We start from the raw sequence: 14,845 nt of genomic DNA on the forward strand, positions 1-14,845 counted from the left end.
TTCACCGTGGTCTCGATATCCTGACCTCGTGATCCGCCCGCCTCGGCCTCCCAAAGTGCTGGGATTACAAGCGTGAGCCACCACGCCTGGCCAATCTCCCCATTTTTAAGATCAATTGACAAGCAATCTTAACTCCAACCTGCAAACTTAATTCCTTTTTGCCATATAACATAACAAGTTCTGTGTTCATGGACATCTGTAGAGGGGCATTATTTTGCTTACCACACATCTCCCAACACAGTAATTTTTTTCTTTGTTTCTAATTTAATTTTTTTGTTTTTAGAGACAAGGTCTCTACTCTGTTGCCCAGGCTGGAGTGCAGATACATATATTTGAACATTTTTCTATAGTAAAAAGTTTTGAAGAGTGAATAACTGAATTTTTTCATCTTTACAACAACACTTCAAGGTACCGTCAACTATTTAACAGATCAAGAATATAAACTTCTGAAAGGATAAGTAACTTGCCCCAAAACATGTAGAATCATGAAATGAGGCAAATGTTTTCTGAACAACTACTATGTACCAAACAATGCACTGGCTGGCTCTACCAATATGGACAAGACAAACATGATTTCTGCCCTTACTGAGTTTAAAGAAGGTTGTAAGCCAGTAAACAGTCAATTATATTATAGTGGGATAACTGCTAGAAAGGTGGGAAAATGCTGAGCTTACCTATAGGTATCTTTCACTCACAAGTTTATGCTAAGAGCCTGTAATGCGGCAGGCGCTACGCTATGCATGTGTTCACAGTGGAGGAGAGCACATGTATGTTAAAGTTGGAGGCGCCTGTACAGATCATTTATTGAATATAAAAACTCAGGAGAAGTATCTAAGCTAGAAGAATTGATTCAAGAGTCACCAACATATTGATGACACTTGAGTCTGTGGGAGTGAACGAGACTGTTTCAGGGAAAGTACAGCATGAAAACAGAAGAGCTCCTTGGGCGGAAAGCAAATAACACAAATGCCTTAGGGACTGATAGGGAGGCAGAAGAAAAACCAGGAGAGTGTGTCATGGAAGCCAGTGGAGGGGAGCAGAGAATCCGGGATCCAAAACCATGTCTATTTCACTCCAAAAACTATGTCCTTATGCATTAATTCATCAATAATTATTATGTACCTACTGTGTGCTAAGCTCTTTGCCAGTTAATGACTTGCTCCATTAAAATATGAAGTCAGAGCTCCTTAAATGTGATCTAAACCTGGTAGTACTCACTGCTGGACCAGTTTGGAGGAGGGGATAGTGATAGTTGAGGTGATTTATTTCTGCTATTTTAATTTCCTTACTGAGCCTGCTAGGATAAATGTAGGAAAAATGTATGAAGGCGTTATTATTTTATTTTCCTTGAAGTCTCTAACAGCTTAGATTATCACTTTTAAGCCCTTCGTGTATTCTGTAAAATATGAGTTTCTTAGAGAAATACTACTTATTTCCATAAACCTGACTGCCCAAAGTTTTTAGCCATCATAATTAATGGCTGCAAAGTTCCTGAAATAAAACTTATGGATAAAAGGCTGTATTCTTCACGTTTTGAGAAACATTTAGGAGAATTTATATAAATTGCTTTAGAAGAGAAATGTGGCCAGGTGTGGTGGCTCAAATCTGCAATCCCTGCACTTTGGGAAATTGAGGTAGGAGGCTCACCTGAGGCTAGGATTTGAGACCAGCCTGGACAGCACAGTGAGACCCCCATCTCCACAAAAAAAAAAAAGTTTGGCATGGTGGCATGCACCTATAGTCCTAGCTACTCAGGGGTGTGAGGCAGGAGGATAACTTGAGTCCAGGAGCTCAAGGTTGCAGTGGGCTGTGATCACATCACTGCACCTCAGCCTGGGCAACAGAATAAGAAACATAATTATAGATCTAATACTTTTGCTAAGGACAAACAGGCTTAAAGTACTAAATCTATTTTATTGTACAAACTTCATATCGGTGTGAATACTTCAACTACTACAGTTGGATTAAGGTAAAGCAGCAAAGAAAGTTATGGGGACATGGCCGGGCGCGGTGGCTCACGCTTGTAATCCCAGCACTTTGGGAGGCCGAGGCGGGCGGATCACGAGGTCAGGAGATCAAGACCACGGTGAAACCCCGTCTCTACTAAAAATACAAAAAAATTAGCCGGGCGTGGTGGCGGGCGCCTGTAGTCCCAGCTACTCGGAGAGGCTGAGGCAGGAGAATGGCGGAAACCCGGGAGGCGAAGCTTGCAGTGAGCCGAGATTGCGCCACTGCACCCCAGCCTGGGCGACAGAGCGAGACTCTGTCTCAAAAAAAAAAAAAAAAAAAAGAAAGTTATGGGGACAAATCTAGGAATAACTATAAAATACATTTTGATTCCTTATTTTAAAAATCCTATGATACTTCATTCTCATTAAGTCAGAAGAAAGGCTGATATTGAAAATATCAATGGATACTAGGCCGGGCGCAGTAGCTCACGCCTATTATCCCACCACTTTGGTAGGCTGAGATGGGCGGATCACTCGAGGTCAGGAGTTTGAGACCAGCCTGGACAACATGGCAAAACTCTGTCTCTATGAAAAAATACAAAAATTAGCCAGGCATGGTGGTGCATGTCTGTAATCCTAGCTACTGGAAGGCTGAGGCAGGAGAATCACTTGAACCCAGGAGGCAGAGGTTGCAGTGAGCCCAGATCGCGCCACTGGACTCCAGCCTGGGTGACAGAGTGAGATTCTGTCTTCAAAAAAAAAAAAAAAAAAAAAAAAAAATCAATCAATGGATACTAATACTCCCCCTGACAAAAGACAAATGTTGACAGCTCCAACAAGGCAGAGGTCATAAGTGAGATTTTATGGTGTGAAAAACAACTGGCTCAACTGCAAGAGGTGTTCTTGTTAAAAACACTGAGGCTAATGTTGTGCTTGTATAAATAACTGGGATACATCAAAGTGGCACTCTCGGGGAGATAAAGTATTGTAATTCAACATCTCAGGAAATATGTTCTCAATGGTATGGTAGCAATTTTATACATACTAAATTGGGTAGCAGTCATGGCAACATGTTTGCATACTGTTGTGTGCAGCAAGTGCTTTCTTCTCTGCCCCTTCCCCAGCCATCTCAAACAGATGGTGGCCAAGAGAAGCACAGAATATGTGCATTTTGTCTGTCAAGCTCCTTATGCTGAAAGCCTAAACAATAGTCTACTCTTCATAATCCAGGCATGAAATCATATCCAACAAAAATGGAGAAAGTTAAGCCGAGATCTGGGATCAGAGGAAAGTACATTCTGGAGACGTTTGTGCAATTTTTAAAAAATGAAATCAAGGATTTTTTTTTTTACTCAGTGATTAAAAGCAAATTGGACAGATTAAACTATTACCATTTCTCTAAGCAGTGGAGAATGCTGGTATGTACGCTGTAAAGCACTGGAACAGGTGCACCCAAGGCTAAGTATCAAATATTTCCACATCTTCAGGAGCCTAGCTTCTTCCATTAGCAACCAGCCTTTCAACTTTAAGAACCTGGATTAAACTGGATCTACTATATCTTAATTAAAGTGAGTGTGGGGACTTGGATTATGTTCAGTTCTCTTTTTAATTTCTTATATCACACATAACCAAAATTCAGTACACGTAGACTTGCCTGTTTCTCCTAGCTGATCTTATCTAGAAAACTTCCATTTGGTCAGAGATACAAGTAAAAGAAACTCAGTACGTACCTTGAAGATAAAGATACGAGATCTTAACATACCTGGTTCTACCAGCATTCAATTAAGTCAACAAATTATTTATCACAATATACACAGAATTTTCTTTCTTTCTTTCTTTCTTTCTTTCTTTCTTTCTTTCTTTCTTTCTTTCTTTCTTTCTTTCTTTCCCTTTCTTTCTTTCTTTCTTTCTTTCTTTCTTTCTTTCTTTCTTTCTTTCTTTCTTTTTTGAAACTGAGTCTCGCACGGTGCAGTGGCACAATCTCGGCTCACTGCAACCTCCGCCTCCCAGGTTCAAGCGATCCTCCTGCCTCAGCCTCCCGGGTAGCTGGGACTACAGGCACGCGCCACCACGCCCAGCTTATTTTTGTATTTTTAGTAGAGATTGGGTTTCACCATGTTAGCCAGGATGGTCTCAATCTCCTGACCTAATGATCCGCCGGCCTCAGCCTCCCAAAGTGCTGGGGTTACAGGCATGGGCCACCGTGCCTGGCCCAGAATCTTCTAAATCATCTTAATATCACTGTTACATTTTCTACTTAGAGTGGGAAGACAAGTCTATGCTTTTATTGTAGGAGGCCAATGTGCTTCATTTTCTTAAAAAAAGGAAAAAAAAAAAAAGGAAAAGAAATAAAAAAGAATAAAATTAAAATATTAAAAAACAACACAAAACTGAGACATAATGCATGACCTCAGGAATACTAAAGAGGATCAACGGTAAACTCATACAGATTTTGTAAGCTTAGAATATATTTAAAATATTAAATTTGTACAATTTTGCTCATATTTGGATGAGAAAACCATAAGGACATACATTAAAATCATTTTATACTCACATTATGTCTAGAGTTCTGACGTGTCTTACTTCCAAAGCCACACGAAAGCTACATGGGTTTGGCTTTTACCATTTTCCCACCAATTTTCAACTATTTATATAAATGAGAAAGCAGCCTAATTTCAGAAATGAAGGAGAAACGTACCTACTGTTTAAGTTGACCATATAAACAGAGTTCTAATCATGTAGGGGGAAAAAAAATGAAGCAGAAAAAAAAAAAGAGAGAGAGATTTTAAGATTTCTCCATGTCAATATCTACAACGTCTCTAATGATGAATACAAGTTATTGTAAAATTTAAAAACTGGGATACTCCTTACATTTCTATTACTACCACTAATTCTCTAAGATAGCTCTCAATTAAAGTCATTAGCTCTCCAAAATAAATGATACTTTATCATTTTTCAAAGTTATGTTTGAATTTAGCATCTTTTGAAAGCAGAGATGGTGGGTCAGCTATTTTATGGTGGAAGAAGCAGCATATCTAGCATAAAAACTAAATTTCAAGATACACAGGCTCCTAGTTCTGGGCTTTCTAGCTGTGATGTTAGAAATGTCATCATTCTGGGTCTTAAGTTACCTCATCTGTAAAACAGCAATAATAACTACCTCAAAGGGTGAGAGGATTAAATGAAGTAGTAAAAGTGTTTACTTACACTTCCTTGAATCTGTAAGAAATGCTTCATATGTGTCAATTATTATTACACTCTGACATAAGATCTTACATAGTTAAAAAACAAATCATCCACTCATTCAACAACTACTTAGTACATACAATGTTTTAGATGTAAGAATTCTTCTGGTGTGGAAGATACATTTAAGGATAAGGTATCTGCCCAGAAGGAGTTTATCTTCTTAAAGGCACTACAGACAAGCAAATAGGCAATCATAGTATCTCAAGACTAGTGCTACCAAGGGTGCTGATGGCTGTCAATAAAGTCTGCAACTACTATGCAGAATTATCAAGCATTGTTATTCTTATTCATGCGTTTGAAAACCAGTGTTAACAAAACTTTTTCTGTAAAGAGCCAGAGAATAAATATTTTAGGCTTTGTGGGCCTTACAGACTCTTGCAACTATTCAACTCTGCCATTGTGGCATGAAATCAGCCATAAACAATATGTAAACAACTGTACCGTAGCTGTTTTCCAACAAAACTTCATTGAAAAAATCAGTGGTGGGCCAGATGTGACCAATGAACACCATTTGCCAAACTTTGGTTTAAACCATATGCATCAATTAATAGAACAATTCTTTATGAAAAGCATATATGAACAAATGTAGATGTCTGCCTTATAAAAGGTTTAATATTTTAATCTCAGAAAGAGAAGAAAATGGGGAGAAAGAATAGCTTTCACGGATGAAGCCTTGCATCAGCACTGGAAAGCTTCCAAAACGGAAATAAATTTCAATGAAGGAACAATTAGAAGAAAAGAAAACAGGCAATTAATGGTTGTTATTTTTATTTTTTCCTGAGAATCAGAAACAAAAATCTACTTGTTATGTAAGGAGATGGGCATATTTACATGTTTCACACCCCAGTTTTGACAATGGACAGCTCCAGTCAGGACTTTATGGCAAGTGGGCTGTTTAGTTTAATGATGTCAAAATGCAGGGGAGCAGATGGCAATAAAACATTATTAGAAGAGATGAAATACACGCAACTGGTAGCAGTTTACTTATTCATATAAAAATTTTAAAATGGAACCAATAAATCTATCCATCTTAGCTGGGCAAATCTAGTTATCTCGATTTATTACTGTAGTGCAAAGCCTACAATGAAATTTGGGATGGTTGTAGAAACGGAAATTTCCTTTCTCACCCCTATCTCCCTTAGACTTCAAATAAAAGATAGAATTTATATCCACTTATAACTGAGATGCACATCATTCAGTCTTTGATCTAATCAAATCTCACAAATATATTTGACTCTTTCTCACACACACAAAAAAAACATGGAAACAACATATCAGATCTCTCCAAAGCTCAGTCTATAATGAAGTAAACAAGCTTTTCTTTATTGCTAAATGTAGCACACACCAGAAGCAGGGTATGATTAAAAAAAAAGAAAAACATATTAACTAGAATCTTAGCCAAATGATCTAAATTTCAAAAACAGAGTTTAGATGCAAAGAAAATGTTACTTGAAACAGATCTCAGCAGTTGCCAGTCACTTGAAGCTCCCTATTATCCAAGGCAAGAAGCCTTTCTATCCCATCCCTAACAGATACGGTCCTCCTTAAATACATTCACTGATACTGTCTTTTGAGTCAGGAAAATACAGTATTCAGAGTCAAAACAGCTGGGTTCAACTCACTACAGAACTCTAAACAATTCTTTTGACTTTTCTCAGATGCTGTTACCTCATTAAATAATGCCTATTCAAATTTTAAATTTTAATGACATTACCTTATTGTGCAGTCTTATAAAAATATCTGTTACAACTGAAAGTATTACAAAAACAATGATTACTACTAATCAATGACAGCCATCATTCTGCTGTTAAATGTTAAATGTTTGTTCCTTTTAGGCCGCCCATTGTATTCATGAGTTCCCAATCCTCAAATAGGGATGGTGAAAACTCCTCAGATGGGGTACAAAAGAAGCAAAAATTATTCATTTTGAAAAGCAAGTTTGTGTTTTTTCCCGTTCATTTGATCAAAAGAAATTTACACTGTCCCCAAAAGACCTTCAAATGGTCACAACTTTTATATTTATAGCTTACCTGTATCATGCTTCTTCAAAACACGAAACAACTTATATTCTAAAAAAGAATCATAAACTTTTGTTTTTACATTCTTGTCAATTAAGAGCCTTTGTCTTTACTACATATCCAAACTGTTTCATAGAGAAAAGCAAATCACTAAGATAAAGCTTATACACATATCACCTAATTCACATAAAGGAAATGGTGCCTTAACAAGAGCGTAGGGAAATTGGTATCTGTTCAATACGGACTATCAGAGGTTAAGAATGTCTAATATTGGCTGGGCGTGGTGGCTCACGTCTGTAATCCCAGCACTTTGGGAGGCCAAGGCGGGCAGATCACAAGGTCAGGAGATCGAGACCATCCTGGCTAACACAGTGAAACCCCGTCTCTACTAAAAATACAAAAACATTAGCCAGGCATGGTGGCAGGCGCCTGTAGTCCCAGCTACTTGGGGGGCTGAGGCAGGAGAATGGCGTGAACCTGGGAGGCGGAGCGTGCAGTGAGCCTAGATAGTGCCACCGCACTCCAGCCTGGGCGACACAGCGAGACTCTGTCTCAAAAAAAAAAAAAAGTCTAATATTAAATGATAAAATACTACTGCCTTGAGTATATCTCCATAATATCATATCAACTAATATCAATATGTTTTTATTTTCCTCAGTAGAATGCCTGCCTCCATGGACACCTTTAATAATATCCACTAACTTCTTGTCAACACCAGGGACATGAGAGTAAACAGGGCTCAACTGGGAGTTGTGTGTACACACAATTAAAGAAAGTATGAAGGTAGCATTCTAATATGCTATAAACTGAATACAGTCCTCCACCAGTGTTTTAACAGAGGATACACAGGTACTCTATAGGGAGTCAAGTTCCCAGGGAGGGCAATGGTTAAAACCAGCAGCCCAGTTAGGTTAAAGTGTAAATACCCTGCAGTCACCCTGCCCAGGGAATTCTCTCCAAAACACTGCCACTGCCCAGGGCAATATTCATTATCTATCTCCAGATTGGATTACCTGAGTAACTTCTTAAATGGTCTCCAGGTCTCCAATCTTAATCTCTACAATGAAGTCATGATGATCTTTTAAACACATTAATGCTATAATAATCTTTTAATAATGTAAGTCTGATTTTGCCACTTCCGGCTTATAAATCTTTTAATAGCTTCCTTTCAGCATCAAGTCCACATTCTTACATTCAAAACCCCCATTAATGCATCCAACCTTCTCTCTGGGCCACTAGACAACCTTAAACATACTGAACTACATGCCTTTCCTACCCAAAGCCAAATTCTCTTAGTTTTTGCCTATGTTGCTCCCTCTCCAAATTGGCCTCTTCCTAAAAATGTTCAAGGGTCGTTGACTACATGCTATTTTGTTTTAGGCACAAACATTAAAATATTGTTCCTGCATAAAATAGGACTTCACTATAAACAAATACATATGTTACCTCGAGATTGTATCCTCAGAACTTCAAGTCTTTTTCTTCCCTTTCCACTGTTTGCACCTCCATGCCTCTGAACTGGGACTCATAGTCTGATTTGACTCTTCTTTGCACCTTTTTGATGATTTCTATATTATATACCGGTGCTTTGCATCCGAGCTAATTTGTCCACAATGACAAAATGGGCGATCCCACATTCCTAATATTTCCTCTGCATTCCACTGCTTGGTTCCTTAAATGCAGTAAATTATCACATTTTTTTTTAGATGAGGGTCTAGCTCTGTCACCCAGGTTGGAGTGCAGTGGCACAATCCTGGCTCACTGCAACCTCCGCCTCCCAGGCTCAAGAGATCTTCCCATCTCTGCCTCCCGAGCAGCTAGGACCACGGGCGTGCACCACCATGCCCAGCCAACTTCTTTTTTTAAAAAATTTGTGGAGCTCGGGGTCCCGCTATGTTACCCAGGCTGGTCTCAAACTCCTGACCTCAAGCAATCCTCCTGCCTTAACCTCCCACACTATTGGGATTACAGGTGTGAGCCACAGTGCCCAGCCCTCATACTTTTGAGAAAAAAAAAAAAAAAAATCCTATCATGGGGCTTTACAACTGTCATTATTGTTTAATTTCCAAAAATTAATAACGTATTACTAGTTATAGTACTGCTCATGTTCATGATCTTAATTCTGAAGAGAGTTAAATGCTTCAAGGAGAGTGCAGCTCCCTTCTCCTTAGCAACATGCTTATTTTCTAACAGCAGCCTTTGGCAGACAGTGCTCCCACCCTTTCAATGACTGTTGTGGGAATTTCAAGTTTGGCAGGAGGACAGAACAATATCCTGGCAGATGAATTCTGCATCCTTCAGATCGTATGACGTCCTAAATAAGACAACTGACTTCTCTACCCACTCCCTTTCCCGGGGACATTTACTGAGGGCCTATAAACTGTGCCAGGCATTGTTTAGATGCCGTAAAACAGAGATCAGTATGACTTGGTCCCCGTCCTCAAAGGAATCTAGAAACAGTCGTAAAGACACCTATGTAAACAATTACAAGGATGAACGCTATAACAAAGACATCATTGAAATTTTGTAGGAGTATTGAAAAAGAACAGGTAACAAGAGGGCTTAAGAAAGCTTCACAAAGGGGGAACAGCTGGTCTTAAAAGGTAAAGAGAAGTTTGTCAGGCGTAGAAGGGATGGAAAAGCATTTCAAATAAAAGAAGCAGCTTGTACAAAGCAGAAAAGTGTGTGCCAAGGAATTATATGAACTCATGAACTTCAGTGTCAGTGGACTATAGGGAACAGTACTATAAAATGAAGCTGGAGAAGAAGCTTGGCCTGAGATTGCAAGGGGACCAAAAGTTCTGTTAAGAAGCTAAGCATTTTGACCATGGGCAGCAGACAGCCCAAACATTTTCAGGCAGGGATGTCACATGAGACCCAGTTTTTGGACGGTAACAATGTAAGTTATTAATGCCATCAAGAAAAGGAATAAAGGTATAGAAAGTTAACCTCTGAGTATCCTCTAAGTATCTGCAGCCTAGTTAGATCACTTGATTTCACAAGAATGCTATAGGAGAAGTTTTTAAGGTCTTTATTTTAATAGTTAAAGAAATGGGGACCGGGCGTGGTGGCTCACGCCTGTAATCCCAGCACTTTGGGAGGCCGGGGTGGGTGGCTCACGAGGTCAGGAGATTGAGACCATCCTGGCCAACATGGTGAAACCCCGTTTCTACTAAAAATACAAAAATTAGCTGGGTATGGTGGCAGGTGCCTGTAGCCCCAGCTACTCAGGAGGCTGAGGAAGGAGAATCACTTGAACCTGGGAGGCGGAGGTTGCAGTGGGCTGAGATTGCGCCGCTGTACTCCAGCCTGGGTGACAGAGTGAGAGAGGAAGGGAAGGAAGGAAGGAGGGAAAGCTGAGAAGGAAGGAGGGAGAGAGGCAGGGAGGGAGGGAGGGAGAGGCTCACAAAAATGCTAACCTTCTGACATTCACACCTGCAAAGAGCAGGCATTTCTATTTTGGGGGGCCACCACCAGTCAGAAAACTGGCTCAATGAACAACGGGTCCAGATCTAGCAAAGCATTGCTTATATTCTAATGAATTATTCATTCTCATTTTGTATATGATTAAACTAAAATTAGAAAACTGATGTGTTCCAACATAGAAAGGCTCTTCATGACTATATGATTGAATTTGTGAAAAACATTACATTTGTAAGATAATAATATTTTATATATATATTTGTATCTAATGAACTAAATTTACCTAAGCTGCTACCCATAACTTAAAACAGGAACGCATGAACACATGATGAATCTGCTATCACCTTCTAAGTCAAAAGACTTTTTCATTTGCATCAGGAAGCTTTTGGAACTATTTATCTAAGACTAAGAGTACATTCTGAGATGATTTTCTTGTTGTTATTGTCTTTAAACTATGGTATACCATTGTGTAGGTCAGAAGAATTTGAGTGGCTGGGAATTTTGTTTTTATTTTTAAATTTTCCAAAATAGTACAAAATAAGTTAACTTTGCCACAACATAATAACTGATTAAATGCCTGTTTATAGCACCTGGAGCAAGATAAATAAGAGCTCAGTAAATATTTTCAAAATTGAGCTAAGAATTATGATGTAATTCAACTGTGACTTCACAACAGGAAAACATACTTTCTTTTTATAATTTTGCTATATAATGTTATATAATGTATAATGTTTTATACTGTTGCAGTTTTGCTCATATAAAATTCATTTATATTTTCTAGAAAAAGCATAATGTTTTAAACACTAACCATGTGACTCATTATTATAGTTGCTAATATTGGCCTACTTTGATTATTCTCACAAATTTAATTAGGGCTTGGAAAAAGCACTCCATCGCCCTCTTGTGGTAATTTTGCTGTAGTATATTCGCCAAGAGTTCAAAAAAATGAATTTTTTCTTTCCACTTAAGAGGCAGAGCAGTACTTTAACCATAAACTTCTGAACTTCCAAGAGCCGTATATAAACTTTCTGTCCTCCACTGTCCATATACTTTGTGCCTTCTCTTCAGTTTCTACCTCAGAAATTTAGTCTTTTTGTTTTTTACAAAACATTCTCCTGTTAGCTTCCAATTACCATACCAATAGCATTTTTCTGAAAATTACTTTCTGTATTCAAATGCACAAAATAATTACAGAAAATCTTCATCATCATACATAGGCTTTAAATAAATAGAAATAACACAAAAACATATGGAGCTGAGCTTAGCATTTTTTCCCCAAAAGAATAGATCATGCTAAGTCAGTTAATAGTCCAGAAATTTCAGAGACTAATAATATTAGACTATATGTTTTTTACTAGTCCAGAAATTTCAGAGACTAATAATATTAGACTAAATGTTTTAAGTTTTTAGAAGTAATAAAAGTCTTTCCTCTAAAATAGTCTAACTCATATGCCATGGCCTGTCCTCTTTCCAACACAACAGAAATACTTTTAGATTTTTTTTTTTTTTTTTTTTGAGACAGAGTCTCACTCCGCCATCCAGGCTGGAGTGCAGTGGCATCATCTTGGCTCACTGCAATCTTTGCCTCCTGGGTTCAAGCGATTCTCCTGCCTCAGCCTCCTTAGTAGCTGGGACTATAGGCGCCCACCACCACGCCTGGCTAATTTTTCTTGTATTTTTAGTAGAGACGGGGTTTCACCCATCAGGTGATCTTGATCTCCAGGATGGTCTCGATCTCCTGACCTCGTGATCCACCCGCCTCAGCCTCCCAAAGTACTGGGATTACAGGCATGAGTCACTGTGCCCAGCCACTTCTAGCTTCTTAGCAAAATTAGTAACATGTTAACACATGCCACTATAAAATAGACTGTATAAATAATGTTTTCTAAAAATAATTTATAAATAAAGGAATTTATTTAGTGTCTAATATATTTAAACACCGTGAAAAATACAAAAACAAAGATGGATTCCTAATTAAATTAACTAAAAATTCACTCTTACAAATCTCAAAAATATTCTAAAAAGAATAATGAGTGATCTTTTTTTTTGGAGACAAGGTATCTCACTCCTGTTGCCCAGGCTGGAGTGTAGTGGTGCAATCACGGCTCACTGTAGCCTCAACTTCCTGAGCTCAGATGATGCTCCCACCTCAGCCTCCCAAGTAGCTGGGACTACAGGCGCATGTGCCACCATGTCCGGCTAATATTTTACATTTTTAGTAGAGATGGGGTTTTGCCATGTTGCCCAGGCTGATCTCAAACTCCTGGGGTCAAGTGATCCTCAGCCGCCACCGCACTCAGCTGTGATCAATTCTTAAAGCTATCACATTGTGAAAAGTGGCCTCTTGGGTACTCAATCAGCACTCATCTCAAAACTGATGAAGAACAACTAGAAATTAGAGGGCTAGGTGAAGAAGTACATTCTGTACAGAATGGTAAGAACTTTCAAAAGCATGGTAATATGCCATGTCTTAGAAACTGAAGATGGTTTAGTGCAACCAAGCACAGATTATAAATTGGGTGAAGCAGGAGATGAGGCTGAGAAATTAGTAGCGGCCAAAGTATAAAAGGTCCTAAATGATCTGTTAAGGAAGGGTGAGATAGTCAAGCATTCTCAGCAGAGGAGTAAAGCAGCAAATCAGAGTTTGAGAAAGATCACTTGCTGCTGGCCAAGCATGAGAGCTCACACCTGTAATCCCAATGCTTTGGGAAGACAAGGTGGGAGGATCGCTTAAGCTCAGGAGTTCGAGGGCAGCCTGGGCAATATAGTGATATTCCATCTCTACCAGAAAAATAATAATAATAATTCCCAGCTACTAGGGAAGTTGAAGTGGCACGATCACTTGAGCCTTGGAGTTTGAGGCTACAGTGAGCTATGATTGTGCTACTGCACTTCAGCCTGGGAGACTGGGCAACAGAGTGAGATCCTATCTCTCCTTTTTTTTTTTTTTTGAGATGGAGTCTCACTCTGTCGCCCAGGCTGGAGTGCAGTGGCGCGATCTTGGCTCACTGCAAGCCCCACCTCCTGGGTTCATGCCATTCTCCTGCCTCAGTCTCCCAAGTAGCTGGGACTACAGGCACCCGCCACCATGCCCAGCTAATTTTTTGTATTTCTAGTAGAGATGGAGTTTCACTGTGTTACCCAGGATGGTCTAGATCTCCTGACCTCGTGATCCGCTGGCCTCGGCCTCCCAAAGCGCTGGGATTACAGGCGTGAGCCACTGCGCCTGGCTGATCCTACCTCTTAAAAAAAAAAAAAAAAAAAAAAAAAGATCACTTGCTGTAGTATGGAGGTATGGGGGACAGACTGAAGGAGTGGAAAGGAGACGGGGAAATTAGAAGTCATTTGTAATGAAGAGGTCATGAATCAAAGCAATGGCTCTGATGACACAGAGAAGAAATTTGAGAAATAATAAAAAGTAAAACCATTAGATGTTAGTTACTGTGAGGATGTGGGGCGTAGGGTCTAAAAGTCTACATTCCAGCTTTGGTGACTGAGTGGATGTGCAATTCCCAGGGACAGGAAATGGTATTTTCAGACATACTGGATTTGAGGCGCCACCAGGAGACGGCAAAGAGGTCACTTACGTTGGAGAGAAAGATCTGTAAATTATCGATGACTAAGTAATGAAAGGAACCTGGATGAGAGATCACCCAGGGAGAGCATAAAGAGTGAGAAGAGATTAACAACATTTAAGTACAGTCCCATTTTCCTGTTAAAAGGGGTACTTCTTTTTACATAATCATAAACTTTGTTCACGTTGGGAGAAATAGGAAATGATTTAATCTTTCTTCATTTTGCAGATCAGAAAACTGAGGGTGTCAAAGAGGTTATGTGACTTTATTTAAAGCTGTTAATCAGGCCGGGCACGGTGGCTCACGCCTGTAATCCCAGCACTTTGGGAGGCCAAGACGGGCAGATCACAAGGTCAGGAGATCGAGACCGTCTTGGCTAACACGGTGAAACCCCGTATCTACTAAAAATACAAAAAATTAGCCAGGCGTGTTGGCGGGCGCCTGTAGTCCCAGCTACTTGGGAGGCTGAGGCAGAAGAATGGTGTGAACCCAGGAGGCGGAGCTTGCAGTGAGCTGAGATCGCGCCACTGCATGCACTCCAACCTGGGGGACACAGCGAGACTTGGTCTCAAAAAAAAAAAAAAAAAAAAAAAAAGCTGTTAATCTGTAGAAGTCAATGAGAACTCAGGTTTCC

The 14,845-nt window shown here is 39.5% G+C and overlaps 1 protein-coding gene across 8 annotated transcripts in view; it reads right to left on the minus strand.

Moving 5' to 3' along the window:
- Nucleotides 1-14,845, minus strand: part of PDLIM5 (PDZ and LIM domain 5) — a 213,435-nt gene that overhangs the window by 32,456 nt on the left and 166,134 nt on the right. The window lies entirely within an intron of this gene.

Source organism: Symphalangus syndactylus, chromosome 10, assembly GCF_028878055.3.
Source record: "Symphalangus syndactylus isolate Jambi chromosome 10, NHGRI_mSymSyn1-v2.1_pri, whole genome shotgun sequence".
In the NCBI taxonomy this organism is placed as follows: domain Eukaryota; kingdom Metazoa; phylum Chordata; class Mammalia; order Primates; family Hylobatidae; genus Symphalangus; species Symphalangus syndactylus.